Below are 13,523 nucleotides of genomic sequence, written 5' to 3'. Positions count from 1 at the left end.
GGTGTCTCTAAAAGTGTCTTTATGTTCCCTTCATTCCTGAGGGATGTTTTTGTGCGATACAGGATTTAGGGTCTGCAGTTCTTTTAGTACTTGAGAAACATGTTTGTTCCTTCTGTCCGCTGTGCTTTCAGATGAGAACTCTGTTACCATTTGAACTGCTGTTCCCTAGTTCATAATGTGTCATTTTTATCAACCTGCGTTCAAAGTGTTTTTTTGTTTGTTTGTTTTTTGGGTTTTTTTGTAGCATTCAGAAGTTTGGTTATGAGATGTGTGACATGAAATTTTTTTGAGTGTGTATCCTGTTTGGTTTTTTTCAGCTTTTTGATCTATAGGTTTATGCCCTTTGCCAAATTTGGGAATTTTTAACCATTATTTCTTGAAATATTTTTTCATCCCTACTCTTTCTCCTCTCTGGAACTCCAGTGATATGAATGGTAGATCTTTTGTTACTGTCTTAGAGGTCTCTTGTGCTTTCATGTTTACCCCCTTTTTCTGGTCTGTTTTTCCCTTTTTTTCATATTGGTTAATTTCTGTTGACTTTTTTTCAGCTCACTGATTCTTTTTTTTTTCTGTCATATGCAGTCTACTGTTGAGCTTGTCCAGTGAATTTTCATTTTGGTTTTTGTATTTTTCAGTTGTTTAATTTCCATTTGGTTCTTCTGTACATCTTTGATTTCTTTGCTTAGTTTATAATACTAAAAGGGCACAGAAAACAGACAAAACTAAATTCCAAAGTCATGGTTTTCTGGTGGTTTGTCTCAATATTTGAATAGAAATCCTGAATTATCTGGAGGAGTAGAAGTCCTGTAGTCTTTTATATTGGACTCCTTAAATATTTCTGTCAACAGATCTTATAACTGAGGGTGATCTACGTATGCATTCAGAGTTACATACTCCAGGGGAAGGTTGTATGTAAAATCCTCCAGCTCTGTAAGCCGTGTTATATCCTCAATGGAGAAGGGGTCATTCCTCTTCTAGAATCACTCTTACACTTTTTTATTAGAGCCATGCACCCTTCCCGAACCAAATTTGTCTGTGTCCTCTGTCTTTCATACTCTTGTTTAGTCTTTAACTTCTCCTTATTAACCAACTTCTTTCCCATAATCTATAGCTTTATTCAGATCTCAAGCCTCATTTCCAACCTATTTCACCCTTCCTTGCCTATCAAGTTCTGGTTATTCCTTTCTTCCACACATATGCCCTGAGTAACTGTTTTGTGCACTGTCCGCACCCCTTTACATTTCCTTTTACTCCCCAGATACTACTAAATGGCGTCCACCACCGTTGCCTGACTTAAGCAGGTCTCAGAAAGGTCCCTTTTCACCCCCTCACTCTCTTTTTGGACCTCCATACTGCTAAATCTCTGACTTGAAGGTCCTTTCCTGGCCTCTGTGAATTCCTGGCTTTTTTCCTTTGTAGGGTCTGTGTCTTTCTTCCGTCTATAAAACAGCTTTACTTCCCAGCATCCATCGTGATCATTGCTGTTTTCTGACTTGTCCTTCACCCCATGAGTGAGTTAATTCACGCTGAAGACACTTTACTCTCAATGATCTACAGAGTTTCCCTAAATCCGTGTCTCCAAGTTGGATGTTTCTCATGTCATTCCCCATTGGTCATCCTTCCACACCTTTTCTGTATTTGTACTCACTGAGCCTATATGCATGTATCATGTGGCCATGACCTTGGTCATAGGGATGCACCCATAATCATAAGAGAACACAAACATAAAGTATTACTGTGTATCAGACATTGTTTTGAATGTTTTAGATGCATCAGCTCTTTTAACGTTTATTACAGCTCCATAAAGTTATTTCTGCCCTTTAACAGATTAGAAAACTGAGATACAGAAAGTCTAAGGAATTTGTCAAAGGTTTCACAGTTAGGAAATTTGGGTTTGGGGATTGGAAGCCATTACACTGGCTTCAGAATCCATGTCCTCAACCACTTCATTGCTTCTCATATGGTAGGTTTTTGTTTCCTAGTCACTTATTTTTACTAAAATGGGTCAAACTGTGCTCATTTATTTATAATCTACTATTCTTATTTGACAGTATATCTTGGCCATTCCTTCAAGCAAATGAGATAAACCAGACTCACTCTTTAATGCCTGCATAAGCTATTGTGACTGTAGAAAAGATGGAGAATGTCTGGGTTTGAGGAAGTGTGGAAAGGGTGGGGAGAAGGAGTAGAGAAGGGCTAAGGCATGCATGTGGTTTTAAGTGTGTTTGAGATGCCTGAAGAACATCAGTGAATCCCCCTAATTTCTGTCATTACTCAAACCAGACACATTGTGGCCATTTCTTTTTCCTTTATCATCCCCCTGTCCAACCACTGCCCCGTTCTTTTTTGTTCCTTAGTAGACCCTTAATATATATGTGTGTTTTGGTAAATGGCCATACACAGCAGGGTATTTTTTTTTATTACAATTTTCAGTTCCCTCAGCGCATTTACCACAAAGCTGTGCATATAGGTGGCACCATATATGGCATACCTTGACCTCAAAGATAATCTACATGGACTTTTATGGACCTATGTACACAATTTTAGAAATCACAATGAATGACGGCTGGAGTCCTTAAGACCTCTTCCAGATTTGGTGGTTTGCTGGGAAGACTCACAGGACTCAGCATTTTGTCAGACTCAATGGCTATAATTTACCACACCGAAAGAATCCAGAGCAAACTCAGTAAAAGGAAAAGGCTCAGACCCAAGTCCAGAGGAAACCAGGCACAATCTTCGAGAATCTTAATGAAATCACACAGGATGTGCTTCACTGAAGCTCCATCTGGGACTTCACAACAACACGTGTGAGATGTGTTCCAGGAAGTCGTCTTGGGCACCCATTGCTGCGAGTTTATATTGGACTCACTTTCTAGCACATACCACAGTTCTAGACCTCCAGAAGAATAGGTGATCAGCATAAGCCACATGTGCACAGACAGTTTAGGCACATGGAGCTACTTCTCATTACTGGGAACAATGGGAAACCTCCCGAAACCTAAAGTCCAGACTCCAGCCAAGGATGAACCTTGCAAGATCAAAGAATAGCAGTCTGTGGCCTGCTGTGTTGTCTCTTTTTCACAGTAACTTAAATGGAAAAATGCTGAGTTAGCTTAAGTTTCTGTAACATTAAGCAAATAAAATTTTCTATAACAAAAATAAGCCATAGCTTTGAGATGAAGGCTTATATACCTGTAAACCATTGTAACCAAGAAAAAAAAAAATCGGAGTCACAGTGAAAATACTTAACAAACTGGCCAGGATTTAATTCAGTGATGACAGGGAACAGAGGAAGTCTTGTGAGAAAGGATCTTGCCTCTGCCTAGTATCTTTCACAGATAGGCTTCAAGTGGTTTGACTTGCAGATACACTCTTTCTTGGCCTTTATTTTGGCAAACGTGATGGGTAGGTAAATGCTGTGTTCTTTCCTTAGCACGTATGTCAGTTTCTCATCCACTCTTTGTTCTCGCTATTGAAAGTTGTAGCTTCTGGCTGCAACAGAGATAGTTGAAGAATATGGAGTTCGTCATAATTTATCATTAAATGTGGATAATTTGAGATTAAAGAATATGTTGTTACAGGCTTAATCACTTTGATGGATCTGTCTGTGAGTTTCACTTGGAGGAAGTGGGAGCAGTTGGCTCCAGCTGAGAGGGCCCTTACAGAGAGAGACATGATGCTAGAGACCTTGAGAAATCTGGTCTCTGTAACTCCTCTTTGTACTCAGACTCCGGCCCACAGACAGCCTTCCCTTTCCATTGTGGAAAGCTGGGGAGGCTCTACAATGCTCAGTGATGTATTTCAATTTTGAGGATTGAAGATTTTAAATGATTGCTAAGAGATGGATTATTTTTGCTCCTAGCAAAATCTGTGTTTCATATCTCACAATTGGATGGTCTCAGCTAAATCATAAATGGACAGTTTCTTTTGCCTCTTTTGGAGCAGTGTCAAGAGCGTGGACCTGGGAGACAGACTATCTACTTATACTTTCTCTCCTTGCTCTTACCTGCTGGAAAGGACATTCATAGCCACTCTGCCTCACTTTAATTGGAGATCCATGTATTCACATGTGTTTTTATTTTGCTGGCTTTGTTTAGAGATAGGGTCTCACTGTCGCCCAGGCTGGAGGGCAGTGGTGTGATCATAACTCACTGCAGCCTCAAACTCCTGGGCTCAAGTAATCCTCCCACCTCAGACTCCCAAAGTGCTGGGATTACAGGCATGCGCCACTGTACTGGCTATTCTGCTGTTTGGCAAGTGGGGCGTTGCTGATCCTGAGAGACTGCCCGTCCCAGGACTAGCTAATTTTAAGTGGTAGCAAAGGACTCCCCTGGGTATGTGCTGTTGATATGCAACCCAACAATTCAGTGCCCATTCACTTCTACCACCCCCTTTATCAAGGCCTCACACATGGAGCCACTATCTTCCTGCCATAACCACTCCAGGGTCAGATATTAAGCAAGTAGGGACAGTCCCTAATGAAATTCAGGCCTGTAGTCTTAGCACTTTGGGAAGCTGAAGTGGGAGGATCACTTGAGTCCAGGAGTTCGGACCAGCCTGGGCAACATAGTGAGACTCCATCTCTACAAAAAATATATATATACACAATAAATAGCTAGGCATGGTGGTTGTATGCCTGTACTTCCAGCTACTTGGGAGGCTGAGGTGGGAGTATTAAATGAGGTTGAGGTTGCAGTGAGCTATGATGGCACCATTGTACTCCAGCCTAGGTGACAGAGTGAGAGCCTGTCTCAAAAAAATAAATAAAGTCAAGCCTAACCCTGCTTAGCTTGCTTATCTTGTCTTGACCATTCTTACCTGCAAAAGCACAGCAAAGGTTCCTGCCCATGCTTTCCCCCAACTCCTGCTGTTTTTCTGATCCTCGTGCTTCCACATGTGGTCCTACACTGCCTGGTGTGTGCCCCTTTCTTGGGAAGTGTGTGTAGCTAAGTATCTCTTCAATGGCAGTATCTCCTGATGTGTTGGCCTCACCATGTAATTTCCATGTAATTTCTAGAGTACTGGGTATGTACATCAGGCAACACGGTATAGAACCATGGATTGGAGGATGGATCGATGCCAAGGAAGGACTGTTTAGGTGCATTACTAGGAACCAGACATCCAAGGGACCAATGTGTTGGTGGGATCCCAGTGATCTCAGTAGTCAAGACTTTAGATCTGTCATTTCTCCAAGTTGTTTGAGGTTTGAAGCAAGAAATGTCTTTCTGTATATTATTTCCCAGTCCTACCTATGTCATTTGTTTTCTTGATATTCTCAGGCATCTGCATTAACTCTCTTTTCTTATGACCTACGGCATTGCAGTTGTACAGCCTCTCAACATACCTGTTTGCCTTTCCCAGTGCCATTCCATATCCCTGGTCTTGGGTAAAATGACATGTGTTTGAAGTGTTCCCTTCTCACTCTGTCTCTTGTTGATCCCCTGGAATCACACGTAAGCAGTGGTCACCTCCTTTGCAATCTTGAGTTTCCTCCTAACGTTTGCCTTCGATATCATCATGGCCACCTACAAGCCTGTTTTTAATCTGCATATTCTTTTGTCACTTTCACCCTTTCTAAGTTATCTTTGCACAACTGACTTCTGCTTGAGTGTCAGTCACCACCACTCTGGTCTTTCCTGTGTGTGTATGGGTTTCTCCAACTTGATTATTTGTGCTTTCATCCCTCTCCTCCTTTAACAGAGGAGCCTCTTTAGAGATGTTTTCCTTTTTGTGTAATATTTTCACTTCTCCATTACCTCTTTCTTGCTTTTTTTCTCTCCACTTCCCAAACCTCTACTCTTTGTGGAACTCCTTGCTATAATGCCACTTTGACACTATGACTAAGGTCAGAAGTGACTTCATGCTTATAAATTACAAGTCCTTGTCTTTCTTGGGCCATCAGTAGAATTTGATTGTGTCTCATAATTCCTGAAATATGTTCTCTTTCCTTGGCTCTGTAACATCTTTTTCCTCGTTCAATCCCTTCCTCTCTGCCTTCTTTGTGCAGTCATCCATATCTAGCTGCCCACTCAATGTTGAAACACCTAAAGGTTTTGTCCAAGGCTCTTTTGCCTCATATGGCCTCTCCCCAGGCCGCATCTGTGCCCTTGGCTTCAGTTATCTTCCTTCCTTCGATGGCATTGAAAACAGAATACCCTAGTCTTGAGCAATCCTTACAGCTCTAGACCTGAATTACCAGTTATCTTCTTGCTATCCTCACATAGATGTTTCAAAGATACCTCATTCTTTACCTGATGTAAAGAAGATCAATAAAATGCTTCTCCCTGACTTTGATCTACTTCAGTCTTCCCTCTTTACTACATGACACTGTTTAGTTACCTAGGCTAGAAATTTCCAACTCAGCATAGTTATACCTCAATCTCTCCTTCCCTCATGTACAATCAGAAAGTTGTCTTTTTTTTTTTTTTTTTTTTTTAAGACAGAGTCTCGTTCTGTCCCCAGGCTGGAGCAGTGGTGCGATCTTGGCTCACTGCAACCTCCGCCTCCCGGGTTCAAGCGATTCTCCTGCCTCAGCCTCCCAAGTAGCTGGGATTATAGGTGCGTGCCACCACACCCAGCTAATTTTTGTATTTTTAGTAGAGACAGGGTTTCACCATGTTGGCCAGGATGGTCTCCATCTCCTGACCTCGTGATCCACCTGCCTTGGCCTCCCAAAGTGCTGGGATTACAGGCGTGAGCCACCGTGCCCAGCCCCGTCATTTTTAATTCTTACATGTCTCCCAAGTATGTCCACTTCTCTCCACTCTACCACCTCTTCCTAGTCCATCCAATCATCATCTATCATCTCAATTACTGAGTCTCCTTTTACCCACATTTTCTCTTCATTCTCTAAGCTGAAACCAGAGAACCATCTCAGATTTAATAGTGCTCTGCTTCCCCCTCCCTGTGCCCCCACTATATTTCCTTAAAACTTTTTATGGCTTCCTTTAACTCTTGGGATAAAAACCAAATCATGGCCAGGTGTTGTAGTTCACAACGGTAATCTCAGCACTCTAGGGGGCCAAGGTAGGAGGATTGCTTGAGCCCAGGTATTTGAGACCAGCCTGGGCAACAAAGTGAGACCTCATCTCTAAAAACAACTCCCAAATCATTACATGGTCAATCCTTTGGGCTTTATCTGGTCTGGGAGGTGCCTAATTTATTACCGTTCATCTTGCATTTATGCCCTTTCTGTTTTCACTTTGTGTTTCTTTTTTCCCACCTGCCATAGGGCTTTTCTACCACACACTTTGTCCAGTAGTGCATATTTGTCCTTCATCCCAGCTAGGTCGTAAGCATTCTTTCATAAATATCTGTGTGTGTGTGTGTGTGTGTGTGTGCATACATGTGCATATATATTTAGGTTTGATTACTGACTCCTGACTGTCTCACCAACTAGATTTCCAGCTTCAAAAGAGCACAGATGTTAATATGGATTTTATCCTAATTGTTCCATGCACATAGTTCCTAGTCAGTATTAGATATTCAGATATTTGCTAAATGGATAAGTGGATGAATGGCCTTAATCATTTTGATATTTTAGGTTACCTATTATGCAGGGTTTACTCCCCCATACAACCTCAGGCTTCATGATTTGTTAGAAGTACACACAAGACTCAGAAAAGCTGTTATGGTTATAGTTTATTACAACAAAAGGATATAGACCAAGATCACCAAAGGGAAAAATCACATAGAGTGAAGTCCACGGGAAACCAGGCACAAAACTCTGGGTGTTATCTCCCATTACAGTCACAGAGGGACACATTTAATTCCCCCAGCAAAGAGGTGTGACAACATGTCGGTGTTACAATACAAGCCAGGGAAGTTCACTCAAGCATTCATTTCTGGGGTTTTTCTGGACAGTCATTTACATAGGAATGCAGGGTCCTTGCAAGCCACACAGCCCTTGCAAAAAGCAAACATGCAGCGTGGCCCAGGGCCTCCGGCATGTAACATCCAGCATTCACCATGAGGAATATTGTCAGAAGCATTTGAACCAGAGCAACTCCATCTTGAATAGGGGCTGGGTAAAATGAGGCTGAGACCTGTGCTGCATTCCCAGGAAGTTAGGCATTCTAAGTCACAGGATGAGCTAGGAGGTCAGCACGAAATACTGGTCATAAAGACCCTGCTGATAAAACAGCTTGTGGTAAAGCTGGCCAAAACCCACCAAAACCAAGATGGCCAAAACCAAGGTTGTCCTCACTGCCCATTATATTCCAATTATAATGCATTAGCATGCGAAAAGTCACTCTCAGCAGCACCATGACAGTTTACAAATGCCATGGCAATGTCAGGAAGTTACCCTATGGTCTAAAAAAGGGGAGGAACCCTCAGTTCTGAGAATTGCTCACCCCTTTCCTGGAAAACTCATGAATAATCCAACCCTCGTTTAGCATATAATCAATAGATAACTATAAGTAGCCTTAGTCCAGCAGCCCAAACTACTGCTCTGCCTGTGGAGTAGCTATTCTGTATTCCTTTTTTTTTTTTTGTTTTTTTTTTGAGACGGAGTCTTGCTCTATTGCCCAGGCTGGAGTGCAGTGGTGCGATCTTGGTTCACTGCAACCTCCGCCTCCTGGGTTCAAGCGATTCTCCTGCCTCAGCCTCTCGAGTAGCTGGGATTACAGGCATGTGCCACCATGCCTGGTTAATTTTTGTATTTTTAGCAGAAATGGGGTTTTGCCATGATGGCCTGGCTGGTCTCAAACTCCTGACCTCAGATGATTCACCCTTCTCGGCCTCTCAAAGTGCTGGGATTACAGGCGTGAGCCACCATGCCTGGCTCCTTTACTTTCTTAATAAACTTGCTTTCACTTTATGGACTCATCCCGAATTCTTTCCTGTGCAAGATCCAAGAACCCTCTTGAGGTCTGGATTGGGACCCCTTTTCAGTGACAATATTCTTAGAATAAATTATCTCATCAAATCCATACATCGAGGCCTATGGACTCAGGCTTAAAAATTACTCTTACCAGGCAAAATATTCCAGAAACTCAAGAGAACTGTCTTCCTGGAGCTGGCCAAGGGCCATTCCTTTCTTTAGAATGTATAGCATCTGAGCAACTGAAGCCTGATGAGTTCATACTTTTGTGTAGAACCCAAGCTCTGGCCCTAGCCCAGAGTCTCTTACAGCAAAACAATCATATTTACTGAGCATCTACATTTAGTATAACATTTATATAAGATACATCAGCAGCATCATCGTGAACATGATGAGCCATTGGAGCAGCTCGTGTGGGGGAATGGATAGATTTAGAAACAACAATCCATCCCATAAAGCCATTCATACTTTTCCATATATTTGTATCAATTCAATGACTCATTGTTCTCCTTGATCTACTGTTATCTGTACCTTGTGGTAAACCGCCTCCCCTCTCACTACATTGGCTTAAGTTATCCTCTACCTTGCACATCTGAAAAGAGCCAGAGCTCCCTAACAGGACTTCTCCCTCTTGCCCCTCCCATATTCCAATTTCCATAGAGTACCCAGAGTGATCCTTTTAAAACATAAATCAGTCCAGACACGGTGGCTCACACCTGCAATCCCAGCACTCTGGGAGGTTGAGGTGGGTGGATCACGAGGTCAGGAGATGAGACCATCCTGATTAACATGGTGAAACCCTGTCTCTACTAAAAATACAAAAAATTAGCCGGGCGTGGTGGCACGTGCATGTAATCCCAGCTACTCAGGAGGCTGAGGCAGGAGAATCACTTGAACCCGGGAGGAGGAGGTTGCAGTGAGCCAAGATCGCGCCATCACACTCCAGCCTGGCGACAGGGCGAGACTCCGTCTCAACAAACAAACAAAAAACATAAATCAGATAACATCACAGCTCTGTTCAAAACCCCATGATGGCTACCCATTTCTCAGTGTTTTAGCTGTATTTTCTATTTTCTGCATTCTTGATGCTATGGAATTTGGGACCTTGTCATTTAGAGTTAACTGATTCTTAGAGATTGCAAATGATTCACTCTGAACCATGCCTTTTATTTGCATACTAACAAATCCAGAGTCCCCTAGTGTGAATCATCTCCTCTCTCTGGCTCTTACACTACAGGAGACAATTTTTTTTTTTTTTCCCCCGAATGACTCCAGGGCCAGGTACTAGGCAGACAGGGACAGCCCCTAGACCCCAAAGTCTACCAACTTTATTCAAACTAGCAAATCCTCTTCTGATTACCCAGCCCTGCCTTTCTTTTCCTGTGGAAAACACAGTAAAGGATCTGGGCTCTGCTTTCTCCTCTGCTTCTGCTTCCTATACCACCCTGGTGCTTCTCACATAGCCCTGCAGGATGTGTTTTGCCTACTGTTTCTAAAACTCTGTAAAATTTTTCCTTCCCGGCAATCATTTGCATGTCTGAGTTTCTTACTAGACCATACTGCAAAAAACCCCAGGTACATTTTTGAACACATAGGAACATATGACAACCTCTCTACACTGGCATAAAAGACTACACAATTTGTTTCCATCTATCTCTCCAACTTCCATGCATAGTCAGTTCCAGCCGCACTAAGCTTCTTGGTGTTCCTCAAACACCCAGGATGCTCTGTCAGTTCCATTGTCCTATGTGTTTTCTCTGAGTGATAACACTGTTTCCTCAGATCTCCACTTGACGAGTCCTTAATTCCTCTAAGTCCAAGCTAAAACATAACTTTTTTTTTTTTTTTTTCTTTTGAGACGGAGTCTTGCTCTGCTACCCAGGCTGGAGAGCAGTGGCGCAATCTCAGCTCACTGCAACCTCTGCCTCCCAGGTTCAAGTGATTTTCCTGCCTCAGCCTCCCGAGTAGCTGGGACTACAGGCGCATGCCACCACAGCCAGCTAATTTTTTGTATTTTCAGTAGAGACAGGGTTTCACAGTGTTAGCCAGGATGGGCTCGATCTCCTGACCTCATGATCTGCCCGCCTCAGCCTCCCAAAGTCCTGGGATTACAGACACAAGCCACCATGCCCGGCCTAACTAACTGTCTTATTAGACCTGTCCCAACTACTCTGTATTGCACAACTGGTTTTATCCCACTCTCACTGATTCTTAATCTGCTCTAGTTTGTCTTATCTCCACAACACTCCTAACCTTCTATGTTGTTTAGGAGTTTTGGATTATTATTTGTGTGTGTGTGGTATGTATGTGTCTCCATTGTGACTTTTTGCTTTTTTGTTTAGAGACAGGCTTTCGCTAGATAGCCCAGGCTGGTCTCAAGCGATCCTCCTGTTTCAGCGTCCTGAGTAGCTAGGACTACAGGCACACACCAGCAGGCCCAGCTCTGTATCTCCACTGTTTAGAGCAGAACTTATCACAAGATAGTCAAATACTTGTTGAGTTAATTCACTTAAAGTTAGTAAAGATATAAAAATATATTTTCAAATGGTTATGAATGTCCTAAAGAAAAATAGAAGAGTAATATTGGGGTGAGGGACTAAACATTTTTATTATTTTTTTTTTTTTTTAAAAGAAAGAGGTTCTCTCACTCTGTTGCCTGGGCTGGAATGCAGTGGCACAATCATGGCTCACTGCAGCCTACACCGCCATGGCTCAAGTGATCCTCCTGCCTCAGCCTCCCAAGTAGCCAGGACTATAGGCACCCACCACCACACCTGGCTAATTTTTAAATTTTTTCACAGAGATGGTGTCTCACTATGTTGCCCAGGCTGGTCTTGAACTCCTGGGCTCATGTGATCCTCCTACCTTGGCTTCTCCAAGTGTTGGGATTACAGGCCATCACACCTGGCTGGGGGAGGAGGCGCTACTTTAGATTAAGAGATTTGCACTTGAGCCTGGGAGACTCAGCTAGGCAACACAGTGAGACCCCATCTCTACAAAAAAAAAATAATAATTAGTTGGGTGTGTTGGTGTGGGCCTGTGATCCCAGTTACTCAGGAGGCTGAGGTGGGAGGATCACATGAGCCTGGGAAGTGGTGGAGGCTGCAGTGAGCTATGACCCTGCTATTGTACTGCGGCCTGGGTTACAGAGCAAGACCCCATTTCAAAAAAAAAAAAAAAAAAGTGAGCTCCGTAAAGGCCTCTATGAGAAGGGAAAGGTTGATACAAGCTGAGGCTCATTACCTGGACCACATGTCTACAATCCAGGTGGGACTGGCTCAACACGGTATCTTTTACATCATCTTGCAAAGTGCCTTCCCTCAGCTTCTCTAAGAAGTATTTGTAGAGTGAATGTTGAGTGGATTTTATAATGAGGCTTCGAAATCCCCATGGTCTCCTGGCACCACTGTAGGACAGTTACTGTAGGACTGTAACTGTAAGATGTTACTGTAGGACTGTTACTGTAGGATGGTTACTGTAGGACTGTTACCGTAGGATTGTTACTGTAGGATGGTTACTGTAGGACTGTTACTATAGAATGGTTACTGTAGTACTGTTACCGTAGGACTGTTACTATAGGATGGTTACTGTAGGACTGTTACTATAGAATGGTTACTGTAGTACTGTTACCGTAGGACTGTTACTATAGGATGGTTACTGTAGGACTGTTGGGTCACCCCTGGCTGTTAAGGCCATTTCCCTTTCTCTTCTCTCAGCAACCAGCCTGTGGCTTCAGGGGAAACTTCCAGTTCAAGACTGAAAGTCATGGTTTTGGCCCCGAAATATATTTCTGCTCCTGACTCCATGAGAACAAGACAGATTCTACAGGGAATGAAAATAGAAGATGACTGGAGCAAACACTGGTTATAAAGGATTTCTTATGAAGTGAGACTTGAAGAGGAAGCAGCAGATTCCAGATGAATCTTAGGGTTGGAACCCATTTTTTACCTTCGTAACCAGAGAGCCTGGGTATTCTTGATTCTTCCACCATAGACCACTGATGTGGTTTGAGAAGCGAGTTCAGAATTACACCACTTTCAACAATACCCAGAGGCATAAATTGCTCCAAAGCTTTTTATCAGGCTTGACCAAGCACGGTGGCTCACGCCTGTAGTCCCAGCACTTTGGGAGGGCAACACAGGCGGATCACTTGAGGTCAGGAGTTCGAGACCAGCCTGGTCAACATGGTGAAACCCTGTCTCTACTAAAAACTACAAAAATGTAATCCCAGCTACTTGGGATGAGGCAGGAGAATAGCTTGAACCTAGGAGGCGGAGGTTGCAGTGAGCCGACATCATGCCATTGCATTCCAGCCTCTGTGACAGAGCAAAACTCCATCTCAAAAACAAACAAACAAACAAAAAATCAGGCTTTTTGGGTTCCCAAACTGTTTGATATTTGTTCTACCTCAGGTTGGCCTACCCCCACATGTTTCTTTCCAGGTTCTCTGCTTGTCCCCTCAGGCAGTATCTCTGGATCTGGGCTCTAAAGCTGGGAGTGAGAAAAATGGTCCACTTCTGACATACCTGCTTTGAGGACTGAGTGCTCAGTGGTAGTGGGTGGCCAGTGGCCTCATGTCTTTTCAGCTGCCCTGTCATGGTACACAACTACAGACTTTCAGTGGGGCAAGTGTGATGAATCCCCAGTACTCAGCATCAAGGTGCCCAAGGAAGAGCCTTCATCTCACCAACACTAGACG

General features: G+C 43.2%; 1 protein-coding gene across 2 annotated transcripts in view; it reads left to right on the top strand.

Annotated features, from left to right (window-relative positions):
• LOC103235386 (uncharacterized) overlaps positions 1–13,301 on the top strand; it is a 31,668-nt gene extending 18,367 nt beyond the window's left edge. For both annotated transcript variants that reach the window (XM_073015862.1, XM_073015863.1), the window contains one exon: positions 12,541–13,301. The gene's annotated coding sequence lies outside the window, so the exon portion shown is untranslated. The remainder of the gene's footprint in view (positions 1–12,540) is intronic.
• Positions 13,302–13,523: the final 222 nt, after the last annotated feature.

Source organism: Chlorocebus sabaeus, chromosome 6 (genome assembly GCF_047675955.1).
Source record: "Chlorocebus sabaeus isolate Y175 chromosome 6, mChlSab1.0.hap1, whole genome shotgun sequence".
Lineage (NCBI taxonomy): Eukaryota > Metazoa > Chordata > Mammalia > Primates > Cercopithecidae > Chlorocebus > Chlorocebus sabaeus.
This window is presented reverse-complemented; position numbering and strand designations above follow the sequence as displayed.